We start from the raw sequence: 15,141 nt of genomic DNA on the forward strand, positions 1-15,141 counted from the left end.
TAATTAAGCGTACAGAATCATGACTCACCACTTCAGAAATATATCTTGTTCAAGATTTCCTCGAATTTATTTCCCTATGGGAGTCTGCCATGTTCATCTAATTCATATGCCACAAATGTGACTTTTCTGCTCCAGATCTCCCACAGGTACTCAATCGAGACGACTTTCAAATACTATAGCACATGATTTCCTTCTCCTTGAAGTGTTTAGTGAGCATTTAAGCCTTGTGGTTGAAAGAGCCTATTTCCATTATAACCAGATTAACCAGCTGATCAGTCTAAATATATATTTCAATTGAATTGTATTGACCCTTCCCTTAAAAGGGACAAGTGGACTAAATCTATACAGCATAAAGAGACACATTTTTGTTCGTACCTATCTGTATGTCTGCTGAGCAACTGGATTACTGACCAGAAATCCCGACGGCTTAATGTGATTTCTTGAAATCCAATAAGAACACAAATCTGATACAAGATATATATGAGTATGCGGTTGACATGGCCACTTTAATAACTGCCGAAAACGGATAATGATCAGATTAGTGTTCTTCTAAACAGTCAGCAATTCGGGCGTTTTCAGTATTATCTTTAAAGGTGTGTAGGAAGGGAAGAGTATTTAATGGAAAAAAATAAATCTCAGGTAGCATGTTACAAATTTGCTCAAATGTCACTACCTGGAGCCATGACATTTAGACAAGCGTCTGTGTCAGTGCCATTCAAGTGCATGAAAAGGACAGATGGGCCCTAGGAAGGGGCACGTGAATAAAACAAAAGTCTCCTATAAAAGTCAAAACAGAGGAAAAAAACAAACGGGCTTATTTCCACCACTCTTCAATTTGCATGCATAGTGTAACATTACACTTGACAGAATGATAATTTGTCACATTTCTCCTCCTACTAAAACTTCAACTTAGCATTTTGATTGCTTGATGTATTCACCTGTGGCTTGTGGGAACATTTTTTTTCCCCCCTCTCAAAGTGGTGCGTTTTAACGGACATAATTGTCATGCCCTTGTTTTGCATGCCACTCATCACCAGTATATTCTGAAACAAATTTGGCCAGTTTCAGTGCTGTGCATTATTTTTTTTTTACTATTCCATGTTTCAGTGTGACTAAAATTCACAAGTAGACTTTGTGTTATTCTTTCTCCAACAGCGCCACCCAGCGTTGTACACTAATAGCCCTAATAAACCAGTACACTTATGTTGAAAATTAGAAATTAAATATAGAATTTGTACAAGTGGAATTGCTTGGAATCAGTCATTGGCATTGTAAGCTGCCAGGTCTATTTATATTACACAATTATAATGAGCACTACTGTAAACTTAATATAAAATAATATTTATCATAATTCTAATGAAATGATGTAATATTCATAAAACAAAATCTATTCAACTAGTTGAATCTGAAAAATTATAATATATTTTTTATATTATATTATTCTGCAGATTATTCTGGCCTTGCAGATGTAGAGGAGCTGATGAGTATTTGCATGAAGCCATTTGCTTGTATCACTTTATATTTTCGTATGCAGAGGATGTGCTGGTATTGTCACAAATGTCTGGACGAAAGCTTGAGCACTACATGAATATAAAATCAGCTCACTCACATTTCAGCCTAATGCTAATGAGCACCAGTCATGAACATGGTGCAGGCTGTTGCAGTGTCTTCCTGTCCATAAAAAAAAAAAAAAAAAAAAAAAAACTAGACCAAAATACACACTTATGGCTTGTGGTATTGCGTAAGCATGTATTTTATATGAGACAATAGCGCAAGTAGTAGCAATCACTGGCCATTTTATTATATGGCTCAATATACCTGGATGTCAAATTACATAAATTACATATTATATCCATTAATATCCAGCAGTGCATACAAGAGAGATAGGTGGCTGTAATTGTGAATTTTGCTGTTGTGATTTCTGCATTAAAGTCCATTATGTCTTTCTTGTACTGTGTTAGCTAAATTTGTGCTTTCCAAAGACAAAGTTAAAGAAGGATTCCTCATAGACCTCATTCACATTCGTAAACCTGATGGTAAATTACTATCGTCGAAGTGTTTCATTCATGAATGAATCTGTGTTTGTGAATGAATCTTTTTTTAGTGAACCAAATATTATCATTCACTGCCATGTACTGACTCATATTTTCCATTCACGGCCCATGTTAAAGACACACGATTGCTTTGGGAGCTTTTTAAAGACTGCATTAGAGTGCAGGCTGCGAAGGAACATGTCACTGGCTGGATCTATCAAAAGAAAAAGCACCTTATTGATTTAGATTTGGTGTAGTCTGAATAGGAGCAGTGCTGTTTTTTGTTTTTATTTTACAAACTGGGACATGCGCTTCAGTAATCGACTCATTGACTTATTGATCTGCTTGGCTGATATACAGTATGCATGTACTTTGTTCAGTTCAACACCCTTTCAACAAAAAGAGAAAGAGGGTGGAACCAAGCAGTGAAGGGTCGTTCATGAACGATTCGTTCTCTTTGTCCAGAGTGTTTATTGTGACTAAGAAGAACGAGTAGCCTCAAAGAGTGATTCAATTTTCTACTAGACACGCATGAACAAAGCATCCCAAAATCTCTGTAGGTTGTGTACAGGAAACAGAATTGAGTAATTCATCTCTCGGCTATAAGAGGTTGTACTTCATTCACCAACTGAGCAAATTCAACCTGCCACAGGAGCTGCTGAAACAGTTCGACTCGGCCATCATTGAGTCTGTCCTGTGTACATCCATAACTGTCTGGTTTGGTTCAGCTACCAAATCAGACATCAAGAGGCTACAGCAGACAATCAGGACTGCTGAGAGGATTATTGGGGCCCCCAGTGCTCGAATTGAGTCAAGTCTTATGGGGGGTCCCCAGTTGTTGTGTAATTCATATATTTCTTACTAAAATAATCTTGGAGATCCATAAGTCTACTTTTTACTTGTCATGGGGGATCTCTAATGAGTAATAGGTGGTTACGGATGCCATCAACCCCCCCTTAATTCGAGCACTGGGTGCCCCCCTGCCCAACCTTCAAGATCTCCACACCTGCAAAATGAGCAAAAGGGCTAAGAAAATCACTTTGGACCCCACACACAGCCCACTCTCTTTTTAAAGCGTTGCCTTCTGGTCGGTGCTACAGAGCACCGTCCACCAGAACAACCATGCACAAACAGTTTTTTTCCCACAGGCAATACTCAGTCTGAACGATTAAATATTCATAACATACATTGTCCATCAAAACTGAAACATTAATACATAGAATCCAAATAGTACATTTGTAAACTGCACACTTGTAAATAACATCTGTACATTAATTTGAACAATATTTATACTTCTGTATATAGTGCATTATTTAATTGTCTGTTTTACTTATATTTTGTTATATTATGTCTGTACTTTCTCCTGCACTGTAGGCTCCTGTCGCCAAGTCATATTCCTTGTGTGTGTAAACATACTTGGTAATAAAGCTATTTCTGATTCTGATTCTGATTGTAGTCCGAGTCGTTCACGTGACTCCCATATATTAAAGGATTAAAGGAACGAAATGAACTAAATGACTAAAAAAAAAAGATTTGTTTATTTTGATTAACGAGATTCCAAGGATAAAGTCAATAAAATGATCCTTCATTTAATAGAACAAAGTAATGTAAAATCTAGGTAAAATATTCCTGAATCACTTTGGCACCACCTGTTGGTATAATAGGGTAACTTCTCATTGAATGAAAGTTTTATACTGTATATGACATTTAAGCATCCGACTTTGTCTTTTAATATATATAAATATAATGTATAAATGCATGTATTAAGCCAGTTTACATTGTGACAACTAGCTATTAGCATCCAGCTAGATTGTATCATCAGTCATTATAATGTTAGCAGAAATTTGAGAGATTATGAAAAAAATATATTAGTTAGCCATAGCTAATTCATAACCTCTTAAAAGTTTACTAGCCAGTAGTATTAACCCAGTTCTCATAAACACAAGCAACTGGATAAAAAGCTGTCAGTGATCCATAATTCATTCATAATTTCAATAAAATGCTCGTTAGCTTTTAGCATCATGGTTAGTCAATTGTCAGTTATTATGATGCTAACTAAGATTCAAGAGACTAGCATGTTAGTTAGCCTGATGCCCTATGTTTCCCCATGCCATGTCTCTTAGTTTTTTGGTGAAAGAAGAATTAATATACCACTTGGTACTTGGTACTTTTACCTCAGACAATTTGACTGCTGTTGGGTTGAGAATATTTCCAAAGGGGAAAAAAAGAAATCACCAGGCATCATCAGCCCTGATGATGAAATATCGGACAAAGGACACTTGGAAATGGATTAGAAAAAAAACCTGTATAACAACATCTATAAATCAGACCAGCATGTTCGATGTGTCCTAATAAAGTGCCTAACATGTACATGTACACCATGTATTCACAGCTGCTCAATACATTCACACCATGTCATCTTTGAGTTATTAAAAAAGTGCTGTTATATTAACATCACAGCATTCCCCAAAAACTTCATGCTTTGTTGAGAAATGTTCCTGCTGTGTTCCTATCCCACTGATGAGATGACAAATTGTTCACAGCAAAGTATAACTATCCCACATTGGAACCGCATTTCCTCCAAACTGTGCAATGTTTGAACTATTTCATTAATAAGTCATAAAGTCTCCCCGCATGCAATACATATTAAATTTGAACAATAAAAAGCATCCGCAATAGTGCTCAGAATCATATCTAACTGAGCATATTTCATTATGTATTATTGAGTAAATCCGTCTTCTTTCCATTGTCACACTAGAAGCATTTTAATGCATATTGTGCATTTTTGTTCATCTGAATAGTTCAAATTGAATCGTTTGCACTCTGGAAAGGGCTGAAGGGAAAAATAAAAGAAATGTGGATGATCTTTGGGCTTATAAGATCATCTATTAAGCAGAGGTGTCTACTGTAATGGCACATACACACATACACACACTATCTGTATCCACATTATCCTCAAAATATCCATATCTGTGTATGTATTAAGACATAAACATGTTTTAGCATGCCAGGGTCTCATGTGTTAGCAGAATTGACCAGACAAATCGCTCTCCTAACTAAAAATGGCCATGCACATTTTCATGCCTGGGACAAGTGACGTAAAATGGACAATTTTATATTTATATATATATATATATATATATATATATATATATATATATATATATATATATATATATATATATATATATATATATATATATAATTTTATTTTATTTTATTTTTTTACTGAAACAATACATATTTATACCTGTCTTTGTATGTATTTATAATATATGCTTTTTTTCATATACAAGTAATCATATTCAGTAACATTCCATTTCTAATTTATATTCTACTTTTTTATTTCTTTTTCTTTTTCCACAGTGAAATGTGAAGGAAGACAATTAGGCTTAATAAAAGTTTTTTTGCTGTGTCATTTTTTTTCATATGTAACTGTGTGTGAATTTGTGTACATTAGTAATAAGTGTTGGTTTCTCATTGTAACCACTTATGGAATTGGGTAAGTGTAATTTTATTATTATATATATATATATTTTTATTTTAGTTTGAGAAAGAATTCATTTTTGCTTTATGAATTAGAATTGCATTTTGGTGTGTGAGAGTTTTGCTCATGTTTACCCCTGAAGAAATGGCTTTCTGTTTGTTCTTTATTTTTTTTTCCCTATTTGTGATACTTGTGTTTGTTCTCTTTTTCTCTGTGCATTTTCATTCATCTGAATAGATCAAAAGATATAAAGAAATTGTTTGAGCTCTGGATGGACATGAAGGAGGATAGAATATATATATATGGATGTTCTTTCAAGCTTCTGAGAATTTTTATAGATGAAGTGTCAAATGAAATGGTGCAAGTGTACACACAATATCTGTATCTAACACTCAAAGTATTCATGTGTACATATTTAGATAAAGACCGTTCTATTGTATGTACAAGTTTGTAAAAATAAATAAATAAATAAATAAATAAATAAATAAATAAATAAATATATGTGAAATTTAAATGCATTTTAAACTGATTCAATAAATGTCTTCACTTCATTACATTGTCCAAAAACCTCATAAAAGTGCAAATGGATTTAATGCAATGTTTTGTGTAACTGTAGTTTTATGATTAAATATAAAGTTTAATCCATGCAAAACTGCTGATCTGAATAAAGAGCTTATCCATTTGGAGCATTTTTTTATTTTAATTTGAAAGTGGTTGCAATCGCAAAATAAGATGGGTTTTTTTTTTATTGTAGGAAGAGTACAATATGTGAAGAGTTTGGTAAAATCTCCAGATTTTGTGAAATGACATGATTTTAAATAACTTTGTGATGATAAACATGCACGAATAATGTTCCAGCCAAAAATAAGGCAAATGGCTTCTCCTAGTGGACAGTTATTCACTCTGCAGCAGAACCGTGCCCATGCATTTTACACCCAACACATGGAAGCTATTATTTCCCTTATTCTACTGTATACACCAAACTAGATACCAAGACATCACACCACTATATGCTTAAAATATTGTTTATTTAACATGTCCTGATTTTAAGTGCCATTTTCCTTTTCTGTCAGTCACATAACAACAATGCATGAACAAAACATCTGTTCACTGCCAAAGATTTGGAAGGTATGTTTCGCACATAATTGGACAGAAAGAAAATGCACAAATGCTTCTCTCACAACAGCTGCCTTCATTTGCAAGGTAAAGGGTCTTGGGGAAATCTGGGGATTTGATATTCATGGGCAGAAGTTGTATTTCAAACAGTAGTCAGGGTTTTAGTCAATAGCACAGCGTTAATGTTTTTCCAAACAGGAAAGTCTTTTGGACATTTCCTACAAAACATTTTTATATACTGTATGGAGAAAAAAAAGAAACGGCTGTTAATAGCTTCTATAACACAAGTGATGAGTAATGTCATGAAACAAGTCAGTTCCTCTCAAGATTTAGGATATTAGTGTTGGTTGTAGCTCAGTAGCAAAGGCTTTGGGTTACTAATCAGAAGGCCTGGAGTTCAATCTATAGTATTAACAAGCTGCCAATCTTGGGGCCCCTGAGCTAGGCCCTTAACCCTCTGTGCTCCAATAATGTTGTATCAAAACAATTAATTGTGCTGTAAAGTATATGTAACAAGTAAAGCCCCTTTACAAATGGTACAACTACAAATGGTACAACTTCCTCCATACAGTGAGGCCACTAGTGAAATTGCTTTTGTTGTACATTTTTTTTATTACAGTTGTTCTTAACACTAACTCAAATGAAAATAGAGCCTAATAAAGTGTAAATATTTGCATGAATCTCAGAAATTCTTAATCTTGTTTCTGCATTAACTGTGTACTCAATCTGACAGACTAATATTTAAAAGAAAACCTACTCCAGGCCCAATTTTGACTGGTGTTTAGCTTTCATACTACCAAATACACAATTCCAATGTTAGTGATTCAAACCCGAAAATGAAATTCGAATGGCTCCATCTCAAAAGGCCACACTTTAATCCTATTAAAGATTTGTTTGTGTTAATCTGGATAAATCTGAATATAAAAACTGTCTACTGTTTTTCTAAAATGTTCCTATTATTGTTTGTAATATTACAAAACTATTGTAGGTGCAAAACAACAATCTTTTTCTGCCTCTTTGAATTGTCAAAAAAGGCAATGACTTTTATATGGACAGGCGAAAGAAGTGGTGCTGCGAGTGAAGTTTGTGACCTTTCTCTGTAGCAGAACTATGAAACTGGATAGCAGGTGCAACACCTGCAGGACAACACCCTCCACCATCTGGTTTGTTTTGCCTTCAATAGTCACATGACTAAAAACACAACTTTGTTTTTGAATATCGGTTCTCTCAGCCCACACTTTAACTCAAATTAAGCCATTTTAAAAGGAGTAGCTTAGGGGTTTAAAATGTTGGACTTCTGACTGGAAGGTCTTGAGTTTCAATCCTAAAACTAGGTGGTGGTGCACAATGCCATAACTGTAAGTGTTTGGGAAATGTGTTTTAAAGTAATTCTGGATTAATGTGGATGTACCCTAATTTTTGTCACAAAGCTTAAAATGTAAGATATTTCTATGCTTAATGTAATAAGCTTCAGCAATTTAGACTAGAAGACTGGGTAAATGCATACCATCTGTAATTAATAAAAGGTTCAACTAAGTACCGACCATAAGGTAAATCATTATGTATTTAAGCACAAGTCAGTAAAACAATGTGGCAGGTTGTAATACTGTTGTGTCGTGTGGGTATAACATGCTGCAAGTGTATGTGACACTTTCCTGTTCTCAACAAAAACCAAAACTATGATGTTTGAGCTGTAAAAAAATGTGTTAAAGGAAGTGTTAACTTTCCGTATTCTCACAAACCTCTTATATAATACAAAGATGATCCGTGGACTTGAAATAGTTTTAAACTTAGGCACTGTATTTCAATTATTATGGTCATTAGAGTGGCTTACAGAGTGGCAACAGCCATCGTTTGTCATTCTAAATTAACTTCACACTTGAATATGACCTCACTAAACACTAACTGTTATGGAACTGTCGTTCAGGGCCCAATGGGAAATTTTTATGTTATCAGCGTTAATAGGGAGGGGAAAGGAATGGTAGGTGAAAAAACAAGATCTGCTGCTCAAACAGAGCTGTTATAGTCACAGCATGCAAAAAAAATTATTTGTAAACACTAATGATTTTTTAACCACACAGTGTAGGTCACTCTGGATAAGGATGTCCGCCAAAATTATATATTCATTCATTCATCTTCTCCCGCTTATCCGTAATTCGGGTTGCGGGGGCAGCAGTCTAAGCAGATTCCCCAGACACTTCTCCATGTCCAGGGATCGGGCTGTCAAGGCCCCCGCCTTCGACTGCTGCCCAATCCTCTCAGCACCGGTCCCTTACGGTCCCTCCTGCAGGTGGTGAGCCCACGGGAAGAAAATTATATATGTATATAAAAATATATACAGTATTGTAAACTTTTAAAGGTTGCTTCACTAAATAATAACCTATACTTTAAGGCTCTCCTCTGTTCTGGCACCGAGTTGGTGGAATGAACTTCCCCTAGAAGTCTGTACAGCGGTGGAAGACCTACCTCTTCCTGAAACATGTAAGTTAGCAATTTTCAAGTATGCTTTGTCAAAATCAAGAGTTATAGTCTGATTTATATTAAGTTTGTAATCTAGCGTACCAGTGTAGATTTATTCATTGCTAGAGATTTAAAGCACTTTTGTTCCTCGTACTAAATAAAGTAAAAGTACTAAATAAATTATTTAAATTGTGCATGTAAGTCAAATTGTGCATTTGTTGTGCATGCAAGTCTAGTCTCAAGTGTTGATTTATTTGATACGAAGCTGAGTAAACATTTACTGGATGGAAGCTAGTGAGCCAATCATTCATTCAGTATCTTATTTCATAAGTACTAACTTGTTTTGTTAGAAATTCACAACATTATGATATGTCGAAATGAATAATAAAAAATCCTCAAAGTGGTGCAATAGGAATGTGTTTGCCCAATCATCAGATGATCAAGTTTCAAGATTATCCGTCTCCATTCCCCCCGGTCCTCTACATCTGCCTATTTCAACCCAATTACCTGCATGTCTTCCTTTACCACATCCATAAACCTCCTCTTTGCACTTCCTCTTTTCCTTCTTTTGGTGGCTCCATCCTCAGGATTCTCCTACCAATATACCCCATGCCCCAACTCTGCACATGTCCAAACCATCTCAATCATGCTCCCTCACCTTGTCTCTAAAACGTCCTACATGTGCTGTCCCTCTAATAAACTCATGGCTGACCCTGCGCTTTGACCCCAGCTTCTGAGCATCTGGGATATGCAAATAATGAATTTCACTGTGCTTTAATGTATGTGTGACAAATAAAGGCTATTCTATTCTATTCTATTCTTCTCCAGGCTCTTCTTAACCTGCTTCCTACTCTCACCACAAATAACAATATCATCTGCAAACATCATAGTCCACGGAGACTCCTATCTGACCTTGTCCGTTAATCTGTCCATCACCACTGCAAGCAGGAAAGGGCTCAGAGCCGATCCTTGATGCAGTCCAACCTCCACCTTTAACCAATCTGCCGTTTCTACTGCACACTTCACTGCTGTCACAATGTCCTCATACATGTCCTGCACCACCATCACATACTTCTCTGACACACCAGACTTCCTCATCCAATACCACAACTCCCCTCTCTGCACCCTGTCGTACGCTTTCTCTAAATCCACAAACACATAATGCAACTCCTTCTGACCTTCTCTATACTTTTCCATCAACATTCTTAAAGCAAATAATGCCTTTGTGGCGCTCCTTCTCGGCATGAAACCATACTGTTGCTCACTGCTAACTGCAGGTCTGCACATATTCCTTATTCTTACAAACTGGTACCAGCACACTCCTTCTACATTCATCAGGCATTTTCTCACCTTCCAAAATCCTGTTAAACAATCTGGTTAAAAACTCCACTGCCATCTCTCCTAAACATCTCCACGCTTCTACCTGTATGTTATCTGGTCCAACCGACTCTCCACTCTTTATCCACTTAATCGCTGCTCTCACTTCCTCCTTACTAATCCTATCTACTTCCTGCTTCAATCCTGGAAAAAGCTAAAGACATACATTACTAAATCCAGGAGAGCTTTAGTAACTCGATGCTGTCGAGGTGGGGGAGTGCTTTTGGGGTTCTATATCAATTATGGTAACACTAGTGAAGTACAGGTGTTTGTGGGATCATAGTTGGATAAGAGAATAGATACGGCTTCACTTGTGTTGTTTGGTAAATTGCTGTTGTATAAGAGGATTCAAATCAGCCTTAAGTTCATCAGTTTGCTGAACAGCATCCCAGTTTTTTCTTTTATTTCTTTTTTTTTTGTTGTTATCTAAAAGCATTTTGTTCAGTAATGAGAATGATTTTTTCTGAAACTAATAGCTAACAGAGAAAAGAAAGGGTTCATTCAGTTCGTAAGCAAAAGTTGTTTACATTCTTTAGGATTTTTTTTTTCAAAGCATGTATTTCCTTACTGGAACCTTTAATTCTTTTTTTTTTTCCTTCTTCCCCCAATGGCCTTAATCCATTCCTGAGTGTAAAATTGCTCTCAGGAAAATCTGCTCTAGAACCTCCCTGGGTTCAGTTTCATCTACTGTTGTGTCAATTCAATTGGTATATGGCGCACAGCACATTCTTATTTCTTTTTATTGCAAGTGTTTTTTTCTGTATCGTTGAAGAATTCTGCCTCTGCTTCAAACCTCCTTCTACTAATAAATATGTATAATAATTATAAAATAGACCAAGATCAACACATTTGTAATGTTCTGTCATGGGTAAGAAATCGTGCTCAGTGCACATGACAGCAGGGCGAAGTCAGAGAAGTCGCTAATAAAAACTATGCTAGGTTTAAATCCTGAGGGAGAGCTGAACTCTAAGAAATATGAAGAGAACACTAAAGAAAGACTTTTTAATAATTTAGACAAACCTGAGAATTCTCTAAAGGGGAAACAAATTGCTTTATATTTTTATATACCAATATTTACTTATTTTAGCTCTATTTTTCTTCTCCTTGTTTTCCAAAAAAAGACCTGCCTGTGATGTTTAGCTTTATTTTTGCCGCTGGAAATTGAGCACAGAGGCCTGGGAGAGCCTGGTGTCATTTATTTGATGAGGTGAGATTTTAAATTCAAGCAATAAAGTTTTAGAAAATCTAAAAAAACAAAACAAAACATAAATCCTAAAAAATATTTAAAAAAAGTATTGTCTATTTTTATACAGACAATCCACGTACACAATCTGTGTTGCTGTATTTATAGTTTTTCACAGTTGATTTGACACTGATTTGACTTGGATTGCATTATTTATTTAAAGAAGTCTCAACAGGAAAACAGTGTAAATACCTGTTTAAGGTCTCATAAGAAGATGACATGAATAAAGACATGATAACAGCCCAATCATGTTATGGCATGTAGAGGCATACAATGTATGCAGCTGAAGACTTAATGCAATCGCAGGTTTCATAGTTAAAGTTAAGTCATCTTGTCATGCAGGTTTAGGCTTATAATAATGAAAATGACTCCAGTGTGATTTTGCTTGTATCCATGGTAACATGCTTTTCACTTGATGATCTAAATAGCAATTCAACTATAAAAGTCTTTCGAAGTCCCTAAATATGTACACAAGAAAACACAGAACAGGTCACACTAATCACCAGGAAAAGGAAGCCTTAATGGGAATAAGAAGTAGTGGCATGTAAAATAAATAAATAAATAAAGGTAGACCACAATACTAATTTGTTCAAGAAGACAAGAAAAATCATTCTTTGTTTTCCTATGTTTAAAAATAGTGATGCATTTAAAGGGTTGGTATTCATTTGCAGAGTTGCATCAGTTACGATGAATCAGAAGAATTCCCCGAAAATCAAAACTGTATTAATCAGATCTGATGTACAGTATGAGCTGCTGGTGAAACTGGTTATTTGCATTCCTTATAATGTTCTTTAAAAGGTTTCAATGTTTCCCCAAACCGTAGCCTAACTGCATTCATGGAAAGTCTTTATATTCTGTAACATACAAGGTTTCCAATGACTGAAACCTTGACAATACTCTAATGTCCTGCACAGAGGCCTGACCTCAACCCCTCCAAACAATTTAGGATGAACTGGAACCTGATGCGTGCTTGGCCTTCTCACCAGACCCTGGATTCTGACATCACTTATGCTCTTATATATGAGAAAAACACAAATCCTTACTGCCATATACTAAAATCTACTGAAAAACTTTCTCAGAAGAGAGGAGATAAACATAACTGCAAGAGGGTACTAAATCTGAAAAGGGACAAAAACAAACAAAGGTGTGGGTGTGATTGTCAGGAATGCACATACTTCTGACCATTTCTTATTTAAAAAATTAGCTATGATCCTTTTTATACTAGCTAAAAACAATTGACTTTTGAGAAGCTCCTTGTGTAATATATGTTTTTCATTCACAACTGTTGGGAAAACCAAAACCGCCTTGGCTGCCCATGACCCTGTCGCTGGTTCCTTCCTTGTACACTTTAGTTAGATACACAAGAGCTTCAGTTTTGGAGAAGCTCTGACCCAGTCGTCTAGCCATCACAATTCGGCTCTTGTCAAACTCGTTCAAATCCTTACGCTTGCCCATTTTTTTTTTGCTTTTAACACATTTACTTTGTTCAAAATGTTATCTGTAACAAAATGTTCACTTGCTGCCTAATAAATCCCACCTACTAACAGGTACAATGATGAAGAGATAATTGATTGATTATCTTCATAAAAGTTTGTTTTTTTATGGTCTTTTACTTTTGTTTTATTATCCTTGTATTAGGATGTGTGTTTAACTCTACTAAGAGTGGTCATGTAGCCTAAAGGTTGGGCATATACAAGAATTTTATTAGAATTTTAAGTTGTAAACATTATGGAACATAATGTTGTGCAATATTACAATGGCTATTCAAACAGTTTTTCAGTTGACTTTCTTCAGTTTACTAACAAAAAAAAAAGACAGCTGTGTAAAAAAATTAATAAATTAAAAACAAACACGTCACTGAAAAAAACAGCAAAAAAAAAAAAAAAAAAAACAGCAAAAAAAAAAAAACACCTGGTTGACCTAAAATGAATAAAAAAGGAACAATGTACACCTTGTTCTAAACTCAGGATTTGTGAGCTACACCCTAGTGATAGAGTTTCAGTGTGCAGATACAGATGAAGTGCATTAAATCTGGCAAGCATATTGTATATCAAATCATAAAATAAAATTGTATTTAAATATTGTATATATATAAAATGTACACATACTATGTAGTATAATATAATGCCTGATTGCAATCATTTTGTTGAATAAATGCTGGTTTGCCTATTGCTATATTACTACTAATGTATTTGAGGGCTAAACAGCTGACATAAAAAAAAAAATAAAAAAAAAAACACTTAAAGGCACATGGGTATTCAGATGATTATGGTATACCTAATCATTAATACTGACACAGTTTAATATGGAGAAAAGCCACACGTTGCTCAGGCTACTTTCTCTTTTACATGTAATCTTGTGGTTGCAATTCTACACCAAGTCTATTCTCTGTACTCACTTATTCTTTTTTTTTTCTGGTTCTGATGTCATGTAGTCATCGAAAAAAAAGTCAAGATTTAAGTAAGAAAATATAGATTATACATGATTTCCTCATTTTATTATATTATATAATATTATATTATATTATATTATATTATATTATATTATATTATATTATATTATATTATATTATATTATATTATATTATATATATACGGTGAGGAAAATAAGTATTTGAACACCCTGCTATTTTGCAAGTTCTCCACCTAAGAAATCATGGAGGGGTCTGAAATTGTCATCGTAGGTGCATGTCCACTGTGAGAGACATAATCTAAAAAAAAAAATCCAGAAATCACAATATATGATTTTTAAACTATTTATTTGTATGATACAGCTGCAAATAAGTATTTGAACACCTGTCTATCAGCTAGAATTCTGACCCTCAAAGACCTGTTAGTCTGCCTTTAAACTGTCCACCTCCACTACATTTATTATCCTAAATTAGATGCACCTGTTTGAGGTCGTTAGCTGCATAAAGACACCTGTCCACCTCATACAATCAGTAAGAATCCAAGTACTAACATGGCCAAGACCAAAGAGCTGTCCAAAGACACTAGAGACAAAATTGTACACCTCCACAAGGCTGGAAAGGGCTACGGGGAAATTGCCAAGCAGCTTGGTGAAAAAAGGTCCACTGTTGGAGCAATCATTAGAAAATGGAAGAAGCTAAACATGACTGTCAATCTCCCTCAGACTGGGGCTCCATGCAAGATCTCACCTCGTGGGGTCTCAATGATCATAAGGAAGGTAAGAAATCAGCCCAGAACTACACGGGAGGAGCTGGTCAATGACCTGAAAAGAGCTGGGACCACCGTTTCCAAGGTTACTGTTGGTAATACACTAAGACATCATGGTTTGAAATCATGCATGGCACGGAAGGTTCCCCTGCTTGAACCAGCACATGTCCAGGCACGTCTTTAGTTTGCCAATGACCATTTGGATGATCCAGAGGAGTCATGGAAGAAAGTCATGTGGTCAGATGAGAC

At 35.3% G+C, this 15,141-nt stretch overlaps 1 protein-coding gene across 1 annotated transcript in view; it reads left to right on the forward strand.

Moving 5' to 3' along the window:
- The window catches only part of LOC310727812 (CAP-Gly domain-containing linker protein 4), a 123,488-nt gene that overhangs the window by 14,138 nt on the left and 94,209 nt on the right, over positions 1-15,141 (forward strand). The gene's annotated exons all lie outside the window — the stretch shown is intronic.

The sequence above is a fragment of the Silurus aristotelis genome, assembly GCF_946808225.1.
Source record: "Silurus aristotelis genome assembly, chromosome: 6".
NCBI classification, from domain to species: domain Eukaryota; kingdom Metazoa; phylum Chordata; class Actinopteri; order Siluriformes; family Siluridae; genus Silurus; species Silurus aristotelis.